Raw genomic sequence first — 20,303 nt, 5'->3', positions numbered from 1 at the left:
CAGACTAAACAAGGAGAAGGTTACTGTCAGCTGCCTGTCGGGTGCCAGGATCCGCCACATAACCCATACACTCAGGTCACTCCACAACAAGTACAAATATGACTCTGTCATTGTCCATGTTGGTGTGAACGACCTGAGACGTACCTCCCTGGACTACATGAAAAGAGATATGGAAGAGCTCTCCAATCTTGGAACCCAGGAAGGTATGACGTTAGCCCTGAGGAGTAGCATTCTGCCATCACCCAGAATGATGCCGCAGTACAAGGACAAAGTGATTGACTTCAACAATTGACTAAGTTTCTGGTGCCATTCTAAAGGGATCCAGTATCTGTCTGCTTGGGATGACATGGTCAACAGACCACGATGCTTTGCCAGAGATGGCCTGCACCTGTTACCCCTGGGATTCCGGATACTGTCTGTGGTTCTTGCCACCCCTATAGTGCCCTTTTTAGGCAAGGTTCAAATGACAAATTCACCACCGTAACAGGAACAGGCAAGCAAAAACTGAGAGTGATGCTACTCAATGCTAGAAGTCTAAATCTCAAAATGCACTCACTTGAGGCACTCCTTAAAATGGAGAACATCGATATCTGTGCAGTGACTGAGACCTGGTTCAAGGCTCCAGAGAGCACCCCTGCATTACCAGGCTATAACTCATACCACACATTTTGGCCATGTAACCTGGACCAGAACACCAAAGGCGGAGGTGTGTCCATATTCATTAAGGATATCCACACCTCCAGGCTAGTTGCTCAGCATAATGTAATCGAGTTTATCCAAGTGCAACTAACTCTGGACAAAACTGCAATCCAAATTGTAGCTTGCTACAGATCACCCACCATGCCCCAGGATTCCCACTCCTCTTTTCTTGATGTACTGGAAAATATTAGGGTTCAAACAAACATCCTAATAATGGGTGATTTCAACTACCCCACCATTAACTGGGAAAACTACTCATGTACCAACTCCTTCGCTCAATGCTTTCTGGAATTTATAAACTCCAATGCCCTGGATCAACTTATCCACACCCCCACCAGGGGCAACAATATCCTAGATCTAGTCATTACCAACATGAGTGACCGGTGTTCCAGCACCTCATTGGTCCGATCCGACCATAAGTTAATTACCCTAGATATCCACATCCTGCCCCCACCCCCCTATTAAGGAAACCATGGTAAAAAATTTCTCCAAAGCCAACTTCATGCATCTTAAGACAGAAGTGGTAAACTTCATGACACCGATGCAGATGGACAATACAGTTACGACTACTGAATCCTACACAATTGTACTTTATAAGCACTTACATGAGTGCATAGATCGTGCTATCCCAAACAGAACCAAGATGCTATCCTCCAAAAAAAGGAAGCCAATCTGGTGGTCCCCTGCCATAAACAAACTGTACAGCAGAAGGAAGAAACTGTTGCAAAAGAGAGTAAAATCCCATGAGTGGAGGAGCTCCCTCGTCAGCCTCAGTAAGAAGCTGCGATCCCTGATAAAATCCTCCAAAGCTAGTTACAAAAACAAAATTGCCACTGATTCTAAAGACAACCACAAAGCATTCTATAGCTATGTCAAGAATCTCAATGGCAACACTCAGATCTGCTCTGAGTTACAGCACAATGGCACTAAATATACAGACCCAACTGATATTGCCAACATCCTGGCAGATAGGTTCAGTGCTAACTTTACCCCCCTCTCACCCCCTAAAGACCCCATCTCTATACCGGAAGAATGCAAAGTTCCTGTAATCACAGCTGCACAGGTAAAAACCACACTCTCCAAAGCCAAGAACACAGCATCAATGGGACCAGACAACATCCCAGGTTGCATTCTACACGAACTACAGAACGAACTGGCACCCCACCTAAGTACCATGTTTAATCATAGCCTCACCTCAGGCTTTATGCCTGCTGAATGGCGCACAGTGATGGTTATGCCACTCCACAAGGGGGAAGCCACCACGGAGCCTGGGAACTACTGCCCCATTAGCCTGACGAGCCTGGTCTGCAAGGCCATGGAACGTATCATCATGGAACTTATAAACAAAGACATTGGTAATCTTCAAACTCTGGATCCCACCCAGTTCGGGTTGGTAAAAGGCAGATCATGTCTCCTAAACCTGATAGACTTCTTTGAAGCAGTCACCAAAGCTGTAGACAAGGGTAAGGTGGTTCACACAGCCTATCTAGATCTTGCCAAGGCTTTCAACACCATCCCCCACTCTGGAATTATAGATAAACTCACTAAACTAGGTATAAATCCCTATGTCACAAGATGGGTTGCCAAATGGCTCACTGACAGAACCCACACTGTGAAAATAGCAGACTCCAAATCTGACTTCATACCAGTGACAAGTGGCTAACACAGAAGGTCTTTGGCTAACAAAGTTTGCAGAATACTGCAAATTAGGAGCCATAATCGAAACTCCTAACTATGTGAAAATCCTACAAAAGGGCCTCACTGAGACAGATGCCTGGTGTCAAAGCCATGGCCTCAAGCTCAATGCCAAAAAGTGCACTGTCATCCACTTTGGTAAAAACTCTGCAACCATGAACTACAACATAGGCGGTAGTATACTTAATACTGAAAGTGTGATAACAGACCTTGGGACACAGGTGGACAGTAGTCTCTCCTTTGATAATCACATTGCCACAGTAGTCAGGAAATCCCCCTACGCCACCTCATCAGAAAAGGTTTCTCATCCAGAAAAAAGAGGTCATGGTTCCCCTCTACTGATCATTCATTAGACCCATTATAGAGTACAACACCCCTTTTGGTATGTACCTCACAAGACATCTACAACAACTGGAAAGGCCGCAGAAATACCTCACAAAGAGAATTACTGGCCTCAAACAGATGCCCTACGCAGACTGTCTCAAAAAACTCCAGCTTTACTCCGTCACATATCGCCTACTCAGAGTTGATCTCTGCCTAACATACAAAGCTATGTCAAACCCAGAGTTGTTGGACATGCTCCACTTAAAGAAATCCCAATCCCTCTGAGCTACATGTTTTAGGGACCTAAACAGAACATGCCAGAGGGATAGATTCCTGTCCCAGAGATTTCCCATACTCTGGAATATACTACCTATCTATATCAAACAAAGCTCCTCATTATCACTCATCAAGAAAAATCTTGATGATTGGATGGGAAATAGGAAATTCACCCCAGGGATCACCTCTGTGGCTCTGCTCAACAGTGGCACAGGAAAATAATTTTCTTGGGTGGCAAAAGCCAGGGTACCTTTTTGGCTGACCTTGTATAGGCCCCAGAGCCGATAGCCTAGTACCTACCTATGAACCTATGAAAACAGCAGCCTATACTGAATTGCTGTCAGACTCTCAGTACAGCCATGTCAATGGCTGCATAGAGGCTGCTGTACCTACAGAAGTAAGTGCAGGACCAACCCAGAAATAAACCATCCTGGTGACATCCCAAATTAAACAGGATATAAGACAAAAGTAAAATATGGCAAAAATCAGGAAGCGTAATTCCCCTAAAGATAAAAACTCACTCAGCAAAGTAAATAGGCAACTAAGAGGGCTAATTAGGTCAAGCAAAGCCAGCTTTGAGGTTAAGATATCTTCCCAGGTGAAAGATAATCATAAGACCTTCTTCAGCTATGTCAGAAACCTCAAGCGCAGCCCACAGCAATGTGTTGAACTAGTGGTGGTGGTTAATGGTGCCACATACACTGAGCCTGTCATTATAGAGAACATGTTAGCAGATAAATCAAAGTAAATAGTAATTAAGAGGGCTAATTAGCTCAAGCACAGCAAACTCTGAGGTTAAGAGAGCCTCATAGATGAAAAATAACCATAAGGCCTTTACAGCTATGTTAGAAATTTCAAAAGCAGCCCACAGCAATGTGCTGAACTGGTGGTTAATGGTGCCACATTCACTAACCCTGGTGCTATATAGAACCTGTTAGAGAACAAATTCATTTCCAACTTTACCAACCTCTCAGAACCCACAAACATCCACCCAAAAATACCCTCAAACATAATCCCTCCAGCTATAACTAGGAAGTATGTACTCGCAGTGCTCACTAAAGCCAAGAACACAGCCTCAGTCAACCCCAATAACATCCCAGGATGCCTTATGAATAGTGTAAAACATGGCTTATCAGGACCCCAGGAGTCATTACTTAACTATAGCCTTAAGACAGGCTTTGTGCCATGTTAATGGAGGACTGTGATGGTCACTCCTCTTCATAAGGGAGGGCCTTGAACAGATCCTGGAAACTACGGACTCATTATTCTGACAAATCTTATTTGCAAAGCCATGGGAATAATTATCATGGAAATTATCCACAAGGACATAAAACACCTCCAGACACTGGATCCATCCCAGTTTGGCTTTGTCAAAGGAAGTTCATGCTTACCGAATCTGGTGGACTGCTTTAAAAAGTTCACTAAGGAAACAGATGTGGGAAAATGGTGCATACTGCCTATCTAGATCAGGTAAGGTATCTGATACAATACCCCACTCAGACATTTCAACAGACTCATGGAACTAGGCATAAACCCCTTTAAAACAAGCTGGATAGTGATCTGTCTCACTTATAGAGGCCAGGAGGTAAGAATACTTGAGGACACATCAACAAAGAGACCACTGCCCAGTGAATTCCCCCAGGGCTCTGTGCTAGGCTCACTCTTCTTTGGCATCTACTTATCAGATGTGAAAACCAATGTCAAGGCCCTCTAGCTATCCAAGTTTGCAGATGATTGCAAGCCATAGCTTAAAACTTAATACCAAGAAATGCAGTATGGTATCTTTTGGGAAGCTGGCCACTCCAGTCAGCTATGTCATCAATAAAACACCCTATAAGTTGATTTATTAGTCAGGAATCTGGGAACTCATGTAGCTAGTAACCTAGCCTTCGACCAACATGTGCTCAAGGTAGTAAGAATATCCATATATGTTGCTCAACTTATATGAAAGGGCATGGCATCTAGGCCGAAAGATGTCATCATACCCCTGTACTCATCTCTCATCAGGGCCATCATGGAATATAATGCCCCCTTTGATATGTACCTGACTAGACACATGCAGCAACTGGGACATAAACAAGGGTTCCTCATAAAAAGAAAACAGGAAGTAAGTGCATTGTCCTATGCTAATTACCTAAAAGCCCTGTCTCTTTCCCGGTATTGCAGAGACTTCTGAGAGGTGATCTTTGCCTGGCATACAAGCATCCCAGGACCCTGTTTTGATGAACCCTTCACATTCGCAAAACAAACAGGATTATAACTGCTAGATTACAAGACCTAAATTTTGCTTGCAACATAAACAGGACATGCTGGAGACACAGATATGTTTTTCAGAAAATTTCTGTTTTCTGGAACAAGCTCCCAGAGTTCCTTCCTTTCCCTATTTAAGAGCAATTTGAACCAATGGATGGGTAATAGGAAATTCAGCCATGGACTGTCTCGGTTTAATATCATTTAATTGAAATGGACTTGGTGTACTGATCATATCATCGACCGATGTCCTAAAAAAACTCACACAGCCAAACTCCGAAATTGATGAATTACATGTCGAATGCAACCTAGGGATAGGTTTTAACATGAGTCAAGATAGGGGCAAGATTTGTAGTTCAGCAATATCGGAGTTCGACATTGCCAACATTCGAGGTTCGGGCTTTTGTCTGACATGGAGTCGACTGACTCCACTTCAGTTAAATGATAGTAAACTGTCTGTCTCCTCTGGATCTAATGGACAGAGGAGGTCAGTGAATCACCCCCTATATAAATGAAATTTTTAGATCACATTTGGGTTGCACAGCTAGGCTTATAAGGGCTCTAGTGGTTGTTAACATAGTATAGACTAATGAATCTAGGAATGAATCTATGAACAGGTTACGGTCTCTCCCTTGTAGAAAGCATATCCAAAACCCACCTAATCTCTAATTCTTTTTTTTTTTTTTCAGAGTATATATACTACCAAAATATGTTAACTTCCCCGTTAGCATTTACTTTATTAGGTACATATTGTTTCTAAATGCTTAAACATTTCCTATAAAGTCATTTCTCTTAACTCTTTTAAAGTATTTCCCATTTTATTGATCACATCTTTTTTATACATGGCTTCTAATATTGGCATTTTTGTCTGAGACAGAAAAACACTGTACTTTTTAAATTTATTTTCTCACTTCCTAATGGATATCGTAATGCAAATCCTAGTTTTTGTAGTCAAAACTGTTAGCATCTGCATGTAACATTACTATGAAAATTGTATCCATTCTCCAATTTCTTATCTTGCTTTTAATATTCTGTTAGAATTTTCTATTGCTATGTTCATCACTGAAGTAAACATCACTCCATGCAAAGGGTGACCGTTATGTACCTCTTATTTGTTTTTTGACTTGCAATATACCAGCTGTGATACCATTATACTATACTTTTATTGCTTTCTTATTTTACAATTTCTCATTGTCACAATCTTGTCTCTGATTATCATTCTCAAATGCTTTTGTCAAATAATTTGCACTCAGTCTCCTTACTTTACTTTCTACTATACTGTGTATTGTTTCTTAAACTCATCACTACATCTAAGATGTGGAATGTCACATAGTTAGCAGTTTACACACATTCTTACATTCAAGTTAAGCATGTGCCAAACACATGGTAAACAAATGTGGATATGAGCAGTCCAGATTAAGATCAGAATGCAACACAACTGACTCAATGTTTGCAGTGAGACAGATAGTTCAGAAAATGCTAGAGACGAGGAAGGAGTCCAACTGGGCATTCCTTGACATGGAGAAAATATATAACAATCTCCCAAGAAAGCAGATTTGCGCACTTCTGTAGTAATTCAAAGTCACAGAATCATTGATAGAATTAGTGAAGGCTATGCACACGGACTCAATGACTGAAGTACAAACAGTGTTCATTCTCACAGAGGGGTTCCTAGTGGGAGTTACAGTGCATCGGGATTCAGCTCTGATTCCACTTCTTCTCATACTGGTGATGGACTACATTATCAAACAGGTTGGAGGGGAGTAATCAGCTAAGTTGACGTGCAGGAGTAGCATTAATGGCAGACTGAGCAAGATGTTCAGCAATGGATACGGGTATGGAATGCAAAACTGAAGGCACAAGGGGTGAAAATGAGTACAGATAAGACAGTTGTAATGGCAGCAAATGGGGAAATCAGAGGAAGCACAGACCTGAGATAAAAGGGAAAATAGTGGAACAGGTTCACAGCTTGTATCTGGGAGGGGGTGGTTGAATTGCAGGAAAGTCTGAATGAGGAAGTCAAAATTAGAATCAGAGGGGCTGTAGTTAACTGGCACAGAGAGATAGTTTATGACAGAAGAATGCCAAAGAAGCTGAAAAGTAAGGTGTACAAGACAAGGTTGTGATTAGTGCTACTGTATAGTACAGGAACCTGGGCAGTAAAGCAGAGCAGTTGAGGAAGCTACAGGTGATCGAAATGAAGTGCCTGAGATGGATGGTATGATGCACACTGTGGGACAGATGAAGAAATAAGGACATTAGAGCAAAAGCTAAAGTGGCTCCATTTGATGAGAAGGTCAAAGAGAACAGATTATGGTTGTTCAGACACATGTGCAGAAAAGCAGAAGACAATCTGATGAAGAAGATTTGGGACAGACACAAAGAAGGCAAGAGGAAATGAGGACACCCAACAAAATGATGAATGGATTGTGTGAGAGAAGACCTATGACAATCAGGCATGACTGATGAAGAAGGTAGGAGTGTGGCATTGAATCAAGAGACAAAGCAACAGTTGAATGCAGAAAATGGGAATAAGGGGGTTGATGATGATTATTACCATAATAATAATGCATATAAAGCACTATAAAAAAGCCATATGCTATGTATAATTTTGTACGTATTTGGATAATGTGGAGGGAAGTAGCTATGTGCAGTCATGCTTGAAGGACCTAATGCAAGTGGCAGACTGTGCAGCTTTCATTATTAATATTTGAAAAGGGGTAGTTAAAATATATTCTATGTGGGTATCCTTATGTGAAAACCCTGTTTATTGCTTCAAAGCACGGAAAGGGTGAGATACAAAAGACTGAAAAAGAGAAGACATAACAAAGTGGGAATCACAGAAGGAAAACATCAAGTGGTTATGCTGGAGGAGGTAGGAGAGGGGGACCACTATGTTTTTTGGAGGATACACCACCGTCTTTTCAATTTTTTTTGTAAAAGACAGTAGTTTGGGTGGGAAGTAGGTAAGAGGGTGTAGGAGAATGGATGGAATCTGAGGGTCGTGCTGCTCAATGCTAAACGTCTAAATCTCAAAATGCACTCACTCAAACCACTCCTTAAAATGGGAAACATCAACATTTGTGCTGTAACAGAGACCTGGTTCTAGACAGCAGAAAGCACACTGCACTACCAGGCTATAACTCATTCCACACCTTTCGGCCCCAGAACTTGGACCAAAGCTCCAAAGGTGGTGGTGTTTCCATATTCATAAAGGATGTGCACACCTCCAGACTGGTAGCCCAACATAACACATCAGAGATACTTCAGGTGCAGCTAACATTGGGTAAGACACCGATTCAGGTCATAGCCTGCTATAGGTCCCCAAACATGTCCCAATGCTCACATTCCATGTTCCTAAGCACCCTCGAGAATATTAGGGTCCAACTTAACACTCTCATACTGGGCAACTTCAACTACCTCTCCATTAACTGGGAAATCTTCTCATGTACCAATACACTTGCCAGACGTTTCCTGGAATTCATTAATTCCAATGCCCTGGACCAGCTCATTCTTACCCCCACTACAGGTAGCAATATCCTTGACCTGGTCATTGCTAACATGGATGACCATTGCTCTAAACCAATAGTCAACTCCTCCCTGGTTAGATCCGACCACAACCTAATCATCTTGGAAATCCCCCCCCCCCCCCAAAGGTAACCACCAAGAAAAACTTCTCCAAAGCTAACTTTGGGCTCCTTAAAACAGAGATGGATAACTTCAAGGCACCCATGCAAATGGAGAATATTTGCATGACCACTGAATCATACATCAATGTACTGTACAAGCATGTACACAAATGCATGGATCTCGCCATACCCAATAGAACCAAGACTCTCTCCTCCAAAAAAAGGAAGCCAATCTGTTGGTCCCCTGCCATAAAAAAAACTATACAACAGCAGGAGGAAACCGATGCAGAATAAGGTGAAGTTCCAAGACTGGAAAAACCCACTTATCAGCCTCAACAAAAAATTGAGATCCCTCGTCAAATCCTCTAAAGCTAACTATGAAAACAGAACTTCAGCAGATAGTAAAGACAACCACAAGGCCTTCTATAGCTATGTAAAGAATCTCCATGGCAATACCCAGATTTGCTCTGAGCTACTGCACAATAGTACCTCCTATACCGAGCCAACAGATATTACCAATATACTGGCTGAAAGATTCAGTGCAAACTTTACCCCTCCCCCCAAAGAACCAATCACAATGCCAGTAGATTGCCAGGCACCCACTATTACTGCTGCACAAGGTAAAACAGCACTGTCCAAGGCCAAGAATACAGCTTTTATGGGAACTGACAATATCCCTGGTTGTATTCTTCATGAACTACAGAGTGAACTGGTACCTCACCTGTGTGCCCTGTTCAATCACAGCCTCACCTCAGGCTTTGTCCCTACCGAATGGAGCACTGCTACAGTCATCCCTCTCCACAAAGGAGGAGAGACTACAGACCCTGGGAACTATCGCCCCATTAGCCTGATGAGTCTGATATGCAAAGCTATGGAACGCATCATCATGGACCTAATAAAAAAAGATATAGGGAATCTGCAAACACTGTATCCCACACAGTTTGGTTTTGTGAAGGGTAGATCATGCCTGCTCAACTTGGTCAACTTTGAGTCAGTCACCAGAGCTGTGGATGAATGTATGGTAGTTCATACAGCCTACCTTGATCTGGCCAAGGCCTTTGATACCATTCCCGACTCAGGAATCACAAAAAACTCACTAAGCTAGGCTTCAACCCCTATATCACGAGCTGGGTTGCAAACTGGCTCACAGACAGAACCCACAGTGTGAAAGCAGCTGACTCCAAGTCAGACTGCTGACCAGTCACAAGTGGAGTCCCACAGGGTTCAGTCCAGGGTCCTCTCCTGTTTTGTATCTACGTCTATGAAGTCCAGGCCAACATAAAGGGACTATGGCTGAGAAAGTTTGCAGATGATTGCAAGATAGTTGCTATTATTAACTCCCCAAGTGATGTTGACATCCTACAGAAAGGCCTCATTGAGACCAACAACTGGTGTCAGAACCATGGCCTCAAGCTCAATGTCAAAAAATGTGTCATCATCATCCTTGAGAAAAACCCGGTTCCCATGAATTCCCACATCGACGGTAGTCCACTAAACACAGAAGGCATTATAAGAGATCTGGGAACACAGGTTGATGGCAACCTCTCTTTTGACCACCACATTGCCACTGCGGTCAGAAAGCCCTTCAATGTGGCACATCTCATTACTAAGGGTTTTGCATCCAGGAAAAAAAGAGGTCATTGCCCCCTCTACTCTTCCCTCATTAGGCCAATCATTGAGTACAATGCCCCATTTGGCATGTACCTCATTAAACACCTGCAACAACTGAAGAGGCCACAAAAGTACCTCACAAAGAGGATCCTAGGCCTTAAACACTTGTCCTATATGGACAGACTCAAAAAACTCCAACTATTCTCTGTCTCATATTGTCTACTTAGAGGCGATCTCTGCTTGACTTACAAAGCTATGTCTGACCCAGCTCTGTTAGAAATGCTACATCTAAAGAGATCCCAATCCCTTTGTACCACACATTCCAGAGACCTCAACCTCATTACCACAATCAACTGAACATGCTGGAGGGATAGGTTTATAACCCAGGGACACCCCATGCTATGGAATAGACTTCCTATACATGTCAAGCAGAGCACCTCACTGGCCCTCTTCAAGAGAAATATTGATGAGTGGATGGGAAATAGAAAATTCACCCCAGAGATCACTCTAGTGGCTCTCCTCAACAGATGCACTGGGAACTAAGGTCGGGTGGCACAATGCCAGGTAATCTTATGGGCTAGGCTTGTAAAGGGTCCAGGACCATTACCCTAGTACACACCTATGAACCTATGAACCTATGAAGAAGTTCCAGCAGGAGTCCTAGTCCACAGAGTCTCAAAGGTTTCCATTGCTAGATGGTGGTGCAGTGAAGTACCTTGATATTGAGTGGTGGGTGCCTGTGGTAGAGCTGTGGGTGGAACCAACTGGTGCAGCATGTCTTCACACTGAATAGAGGCCTCAACTGGCTGACAAATGTCTGTCTTATGACCTCCTCTAGCATGTCTTCAACCAAGTCCTGAAGTCACCATTTAGAGAAGCTTGCCAGGCAGCCATGTGCTGGGGTCCCTGCAGGATAGATTCCACCATCCTAGCCCTGTGAGGACAGGGAGGTATGTGGCTGGGCCACTCTGAAGAATTTTGACCTGTAAAAAATTAACATCAGTGGGAGGGAAAGAAAATGATATAGGAGAAAGGAATGCATAACTAAAATGAGAAAAACAGAAAAAAAGTGGGAATAGACAAAAATATACACAATAAATTCACACATTATATTACAAAGCATTCAGTTTCTTACATATTTTTACATTTTTATTGAAGTAAAACAGAATATATGGAAAGTGCTTATGTTGAAGACATGGGACTACGGATTTGGGAGGTGTATCTGTGTACATGGTGATATTGCTGTGAGAAGTATTTATGCAGACTTTGGATGACATTTATAGGAAGTGCTTATCCGTACTTGACAGGAGAGTATATTTCTATCAAGTTCTGGTGGGGTTACATGTTGCAGTCTACTACACAAATGTGATGACCATATTTGTGCATTATATGCATTTTGTTTGCAATATTGTACTGAAAAAAAAAATTATAAATATTTACACCTTATCAGTTAGAGAGAATACTGCAGTTTACATATTGACTAATCCTTTACATTTTGGCTACTGTAATGTACTGAATGTACTTTAGTGCTTTAGTTACCATGCTTGATAGATATTGTATAAAAGTAAAGTTGTATTCCCTCATAGCAACAGTGCGATATTTTTAGAAATGGTATGTGATACAAAGCCTGCAAAGTATGCAGAGAAAAATGTGCAGCAAACAACTGTGATTAGCCTAGCAAAAATATGTGTTTGCAGGATGACAAGATATGCTGTGGGCTTAAAACATCAGCAACAGATGGCTACGATAATAGAGGTTTGATGAAAAATAGAAACTTGCTGAAACAGCATGATAAGCTAGATACATACAAATACTTAATTGACAGAACAGATCTAACAAAGAGAAATGGCTACCAGTGTAAGCAGAAATGGCTGTCTTGTCACAAGACCCTGGTCTTCTCAGAAATTGATAAGGAAACAAAACTGGTGAGGTCCACAATATTCTCAGAAATTGACTAAGGGACAGAAACTGGCACGGTCCACAGTAAAGCCACAGATATGCCAAGAATAGCTCAAGAAGATTTAAACTTAGACTGTATAAAAGTGACTGAAAATATCTGATTGGGAGGACATTTGATCATGAACTGAGAATAGCTTGAGGAAGTGCAGTGTATCTGTCAGTAATCCATGCTATAAAGGAAATGTTATATCTCGACATTAATGTTTGGTTGGTCGTATTAATAAATATTATATTAAGTATGAATACAGCTGTACAGTGTCTTGGTCTGTTGTTTGCTATTTTAATAGTGGTGATCCAGACTAGATTTGAATCTTTAAAATATATTCATACAAGTTCATTATAACAAACACTTGGTATCCCATTGGCACCAACATCAATACAGTCGGTATTGACCAGCTCAGCAGTATCTGTTACTTCTAAGTTTTGGTGAAGCCAAGATTTCATCTCCACATTTGCTGCAAGACATTTCACTATCATTTTCAACAGAGAGGGAATTTCCAGCTTTTGGTTTCAGCCAACATCCTGATCACTTGTTAGCCATTTCTGAAATATGGTAAGCCTCCTTCTGAAATAATACAGATGTTATCAAGGACTTATGTGTAAAATGCTTGTATACTGTGGCAACAGACTTAAATTAAACACCAGATAAAGTATGGGCATTATTATATTAATGGTATGAATAAGCCAGTGGCAACGTTAAAAGTAACACAGCATTGTTTGGTACTAGCAAAAGTGATAAAGTTAATCTTTGTAAATGGATACAGTGTTATGATCAATATTTGCAATAATATAGAACACTTGTTGAATATATAAACTGTTGGGATAAATATCCTCAATTCTGTATAACATTTCATAAAACTGTGTTGCAAACGATAACAATAAAATTTACACAGGACATGTTAGATATGGCATGGGAAACAAAAGGTAATTTTGTAATGCCAATCTTTACTTTTTATAGGGAATTTCAGTCATTTATAGATAAAAACAAAAGTTTAGAGTTTGGAGAGACAGCATAAATGTTTAAGAATTACTGTCTTCAGCGGGGTGACATTACTTACAATAAGCAACTTTCATACAAATAGCAGAAGACAATTTAGGAAAGGTTAATGAAAAACAAATGGAAATGTTAAAAAAGCATGATATAGAAGTCAGCAAATATGTACAATATGTTATTGCCATTTTGGAAAGGGATGAAGTGGCAATACTTACTGCCACAAAGGGGAGATGAAACAGAAACACTTAGACAATAATCAATCAGAGGAAAACAAAATGTTCTGGAGGTGTTAGCTGAATAGACAGAGCTACAGATAAAAATAGGGGAATTACAGAAACAAGTAAATGAATGTAATGATTCAAAGGCAGAATTACAAAAACAGAGGAGCTTAAAGCTTCAGACATCAGACATCATTAAGAACATCATCATTAAGAACCAAAACCCAGAGTTGTTGGACATGCTCCACTTAAATAAATCCCAATCCCTCTAAGCTACACACTCTAGGGACCTAAACCTTGTCACCACAATAAACAGAACATGCTGGAGGGATAGATTCCTGTCCCAGAGACTTCCCATACTTTGGAACAAACTACCAATCTATATCAAACAAAGCTCCTCATTAGCACTCTTCAAGAAAAATCTTGATGACTGGATGGGAAGTAAGAAATTCACCCCGGGGATCACCTCTGTGGCTCTGTTTGACAAGGGCACAGGAAAATAATTTTCTTGAGTGGCAAAAGCCAGAGTACCTTTTTGGCTAGGCTTGTATAGGCCTAGGGCCAATAGCCTAGTACCTACCTATGAACCTACCTATGAACCTAAGTCTGAGGACATACAAGTAGTGACAGGCACTTCAGTTGATCTATACCAATAATCAGTTACAGACAATACCTCAGTGGAATGATAAAAAATTTATTTTTTACAAGATGTTAACATCTGAAGAATGGTTGTCATATACAGCTGGCAATGTATGGAATGATTCTTTATAATGATGTTTCTTAATATTTATTTCAAAATGTTACAAACTTTAATTGCTGTTAATGACTGTAATCATGATTCAAAATTAAACAGAATGGCAGCTATGTTCTTTCCGTATTCACATGGAAAAATTCTGAGAAACAACTAAATGGTTAGAATATTTTAACATTACAGTTTCTGATAAAATGTTGAAACAGGCTGAACATTTTAAATTGGCTTTTTAAATTGTTCATAACATAGATGACAGGGACATGGAAAGACCAGAAATAAGGAAAAGGTTAATATATGCATTTTTGGAGCAAGTAAAGGGAATTCAGGGTGACATTAAATGCATCTATGAAGAAAGTACTAATACATTAGAGCACTGTGTTCACCAGTTGATGAGAGGAAGGGTCACAAGTGATGACTGAGACATTTCAAACATAACATTTTCTCCTTTGGTACTGATGAAGATTGTAAGTGCAGTAAGATGGGGAAGAGATAGTGGCAAGTGGGGGGTGAGAAAAGGAATTGCCTCTGAATGGTGTTAGCCCATCTGGCTCTGGAAGTCCTGATGAAGAAAAGGTGACTTTTTTCTGTAAAAAACTTGTACATGTCAAGCAAGAGTGTTCACATTGCAAAAAGTGGGAAAACAAGCAAATAGAGAAGAGAATATATCCTAAGCAATCAGAAAATAAGGATAAAGGAAAAGGAAGACAAAACCAAATAGGACAGGATAATGTTATTGAGAGTCAAAGATTTTTCAACAAGGCAAGGGAAAATTATAAGAAAACAACAATATGACAATGAAGGGAATGCCTACTCAGTGAAATATATGGAAAACCATTCCTATAATCTAGACCACAAGAAAAAACAAGCTGTATTTCAGGAATTGCAATATCCTGCATATGCAGTGGATGAGGATTCTCAGCAACAACACAATATTTGTGTAATTAGAAAAGCCCCCAGAAACTTGGGGGATGATGAAGATTCACAATAAGGGCATGCCCCGTCCCAAATAGCTCATTTAGGGCCTTTTAAGTGAGAGAATGATGGTCAACCTTTGACTGATGTTTGGATGGAGGGGATGCCATGGAAAAATGTCTTAATAGACACAGGAGTGGTGGTCTCTGTTACAAACAGACAGTTAAGGATGGACCTGAGAAAGAAAACTTTAATTTTGGGATTCAATGGTAAAGTGCATATCACAACAGGCAGGGAGCCTGTAGAAATCAGATTTAATTAGGACAGGGATCCTGTAACAGGAACATTTGTGATGCATCTCAGTTGTAGGACCACCATAATAGGGATGGGTATTATGAACAAGTTGGGAACAGTAATAGATTTTTCCATCTGTATTTTGTGCAAAACAAAAGATGAAAATGAAGTGAGCAATGACTGAAAGTGTATGACAGTACAAGTTAACTTGCTAGAGAGTAAAGGAAACAGGGTGGTGCTCCTAACCGATGAAGAGAATGATATGTGGGGTACCATACTGCAAGAATTTCATGCAAAATCTAAAACAGAAAAACATATTGCGAAAGATTAAAAGTATCAGTCATGGCAGGAAGCTTGAGGGACTTCATCCTTCCTTTCCAAAAGCAGTATCCAATTCTGGCTGAAGCAGTAGCCAATATGAAGAAATGCATTTTAGAATGGGAACAGGCAAGCATAATACAAAAGGGAAATAATCCAACAAATTCCTCAATTTAGCCAGTTAAAAAGAAAGATGGAAGTTACGGATTAGTAATAGATCTCTGAAAGATAAATCAGTACACACAACTAAGAGTGCAGCTCATACTAGTAGTCCCAGAATTAGCAGGTTGAATAAAACCAGAAAGTCAGTGGTTCACTGTAATAGACATGGAAAATGGATTTTTTGCAGTTCCACTTCAGAAAATGGATTGGCCATGGTTTCCCTTTACCTTTGAAAATCAACAATATGTCATGACTAGATTAACACAGGGTTTTCAAAACAGCCCTGTCATTTTCCATCAGATAGTGGTGACAATCTTACAAGACATGAGCAAGAATGCCAGGGCTATACATTACATTGATGATACAGTCAGAGATGGTAGAACAACACATAACACAGCTAAGAAAGGTTCTAAAGGAACTGCAAGAAGCAGGGTTTATAGTAAACAAAGACAAAATACAGTTCATGTCACAATAAGTCAAATTCCTAGGAACTATTATCAGACCAACAGGGAGGACTCCTTGTAAAGAAAGTGTTCAAGGTATTCTGGAGGTGCCAAAACCTTTGACAATTCCAGATTTACACAAATTCATGGGAATCATGAACTACAACAGGGAATTTATAGAGGATTATGCAGTGGCTGCAACTCCACTCTATAAAAAGCTGTTAGAACAAAAAGATGAATTGACTCTGAAGAGGAGTCATATTGAAGAAGAGGCACTAAAAATGTTAAAACATAAGCTGGTGCAGGCAACAGAGCTTATAGCTCCCACCAATAAGTTGCCTTTTATTTTACAAGCAGCAGCAGGAAAAGAGACACTTTGGGTAGTGCTATTGCTAGTCATGGCCTCATGGGATATCTCCAGGAATGGACAGACGGTTAAGACAGATTAACTTTTGCAACCAAAAATGACTCTGGTGGGAAAATGATATCATCCCTGCATTCAGCAGCTTTTGGATATGTACTGTGGAATAAAAAAGACAGAATACTTGACAATGTTTTCAGGGGTCATATTAAAAACTTTGCATCAGGCAATAAAAACTTGAGCATAACCAACTACTGCGACAACCAAAAATCACAAGTTACACTACAGAAAGGATGTATCACAACTGCTCTGTATTCCAATCACTTTATTCACATAAAATCTTGGACTTTTAGCACTTTCATCCACATCAAATGTTGACTTCCTCAGAATTTCCGATATACTAACCACAAGTCCTTAAATACATTACTATTAGCGCCAAAACCACAAATTAAGATTAATTAAACAATCAATCTAAAATGTTAATTATTTAACAGACTTTTGATATATAAGAACAACTTTAAAATGTGTTACAAAATGTATGAATACATACAAACTCAATAAGCTGATTACTGTATATAATTAATCTCTCATAAAGGGCTACAATAACTACTAAAGTTGATATTAAGTTAGTTAATCGACTCAAATTCTCAGTACAAGATACATACTAAATAATACTTATATGTCAGAAAAACATCCATTAACCTAATTGTAAAACAGGTTTGATCGTGATGTATTCTTTCAACCCTGGTACATTTGAAGCGTCAGTATATATTCGCCAGTACACTTCCCTTTTACTTAATACTGCTTTACTATTGCCCCCCCCCACCCCGGGGACCTAGTTCTACCTGTTCCATTACAGCAAATGTAAATATATGTGTCTCTCCACATTGGGCAATATGTCTATACAACGCATTGTTTTTATCTTTTCTTTTTATATCATATAAATGGTTCTATATTCGTTTCATAAAATTTCTCTCAGTTTTCCCAATGTAGAATCTGGGGCATATCATACATTTGGCCATGTATATAATACATTTTGTGTTGCAATTACTATTCATGAAGTGTACTCTGGTTCTATTAACATTTCCCAGGACAACACTTCCCTCTTCCCATATATAACTACACTGTCCACAGTTTCCACATATTTTTGTGTGTCTGTTCTGCTTTCTCTTCTCACTCCCCTTATTTGAAATTTTAAATATGTTCTTCAAATTACATGCCATATTATATATAAAAACTGGCCGCTCCCCCACTATCTCTCTAATTTTACTATCTACCATTAAACTATTCCAATTCCTATTTAATATTCATTGAACCGTATATACCTGTGGATTGTATTCCATTACACATGCCCTCCTGTATTGATTAACTTTTTTTGTACTAGTACTATTCCTCGTACTTACAGGCAAACCTTTCCCTAATATAGGTTGGTATTTATTTGCCCATTCACTTATTACATATTGTTTAACATCATCCAACATGGGTAATGGGTACCCTCTCTCTATAAAAAATGACCTAATAGTATTAATTTCATCCACCATATCCTCATGTGTGGAGGTCATTCTGGCTGCTCTTATACACTGCTCTTTGTAAATATTTTTCATCATCTTCCTTGGGTGATAGCTGTTATAACCTTAATAATTATTGGAAAAGGTATTATTTCTATATATCTGTGATTTAAAGCTTGTAGATGTACTCGATATATAAGTGTCCAGATAAGCTATTGTTAGAGAAATATGTATTTGAATATATTTGAAGTGCTAGTTTTAAAGCATAGTAGTATGTAATGCATTTTATTCTATTAATGATATAACTAAAAGGATGAATTCATGTGTAACTGTAAGAAGTTTTGAAACTGCAGTGTGGCTTATAGCAAGTTGGCCTCTGACCCTGGCAGCTGCTAGCTCAGCAAGTTTTAATGTTTATGCGTTTCACAAGTGATTATCTGCTGGGTCAGGAAATTTAATATGTGAAATAATGAAATCTTCTGCTCTTTCCTGCTGGGATGATTTGGCCTTGTGTGTGTGTTACTAGATAACATGCAGCTGTTGGGAAAGTGTTACAGGGGAACAAAGAAGTGCATTAGAAGACTGAATCTGCTATTGTATTCGAACTAGTCTGAAACCTTGGAGAAGTAACTTTACAGAAAGACATTATGTCTGACCAGGTGGATAGCAAGGCCGTATTGTTACCAGAGGAAAACTTTTTTATATATACAGCATCAGCATTATTTAATGAATAGAACACTGTAAGCTAAAGTGATGTAGATGCCCTGTGACTGATCACATCAGTAAGGTGGGCACAACTTGAATGTAAAGACTATAAAAATTGTGTACTTCCTGTTTCATGTCAGACAAAATTCTGTACTTGTACGTTTTTTGCCTCCTGGTGTACACTAGTAAACTTTTGAACCTGAACCTCCTGTGTATTGATCTCTTGATTTTATTTAACAGTTTGGTCCTTCTTTAGCCGGAAATCCCTCAGACAGCTGCAGATCAGAGTCTACCGGTGGTCGAATACTGCGCAGGAGAAGTTACCGAAATGGTTCTTCTTGTGTGAAAAGACCTCTGACTGAATTGTCGTTTAAAGAGGCTGGCCACTTTCTGATCTGTGGCCGAAGAGCAGATCCTGGATGGCTCAATACCGGAGGCTCAGGTAGGAAGACTTTTGCCTTTTTTCTGTTTTAGATCAGGGACAAGGTTACAGTAAATATTGTTGTCAAGATTTGTTATGCAGATCAGGGACAAAAAGGAATTACTGTGTATTTGGTCATAGATCAGGGTAACAGAATAAGGTAGGCAGTTATTCTAGATAAACTGTGAAAAAGAACTGAAATTTTGGTACCACGTGATAAGAAGGGTTACGTAACATTTTCTTTTACCATGGGAAATCAGTGCACTAAAACATCGCGAGATCCACCCCTAACTGAAGACGTAAAATATATGCAATCACAACATTCTGATAATGTTAGGTATTACACAAAGTGGGTTAATAAATATGAATTTGATGGTAAATTAGATAAAATTTCACTGGTTAAACTCCTTAAGCAACTTAAATCTGATGCGGGAGGTCAGGCAAAAAAGCAACGCCAATTAGGCATTCCTCAGGCACACAGGTGGAGTGAGGAAGCAAACCGTAGGGAACAGAAGACTAAAAATTTAAAAACATTATTTTTAGACAAAGAAGATAATAGCATAGTAATAGCAACAGCTCCTCCTCCCCTGCCCCCTCCATTGCCTTTTTTAGGATATGAAGCGAGTGGACAGGCTGGTCCGCCTCCAAGTTATCCTGAGGTCTCAGCGAGACCACAACCATTTATTAGAGATCCTATTGAAACTAGGTCCCGAGCACGTAAAATACATGGGGACGCAGAATCATATCAAATAGAGAGAAACCTACAGGATGAG

The sequence above is a fragment of the Protopterus annectens genome, chromosome 1.part1 (assembly GCF_019279795.1).
Source record: "Protopterus annectens isolate FY-2018-M chromosome 1.part1, PAN1.0, whole genome shotgun sequence".
Lineage (NCBI taxonomy): Eukaryota > Metazoa > Chordata > Ceratodontiformes > Protopteridae > Protopterus > Protopterus annectens.
This window is presented reverse-complemented; position numbering follows the sequence as displayed.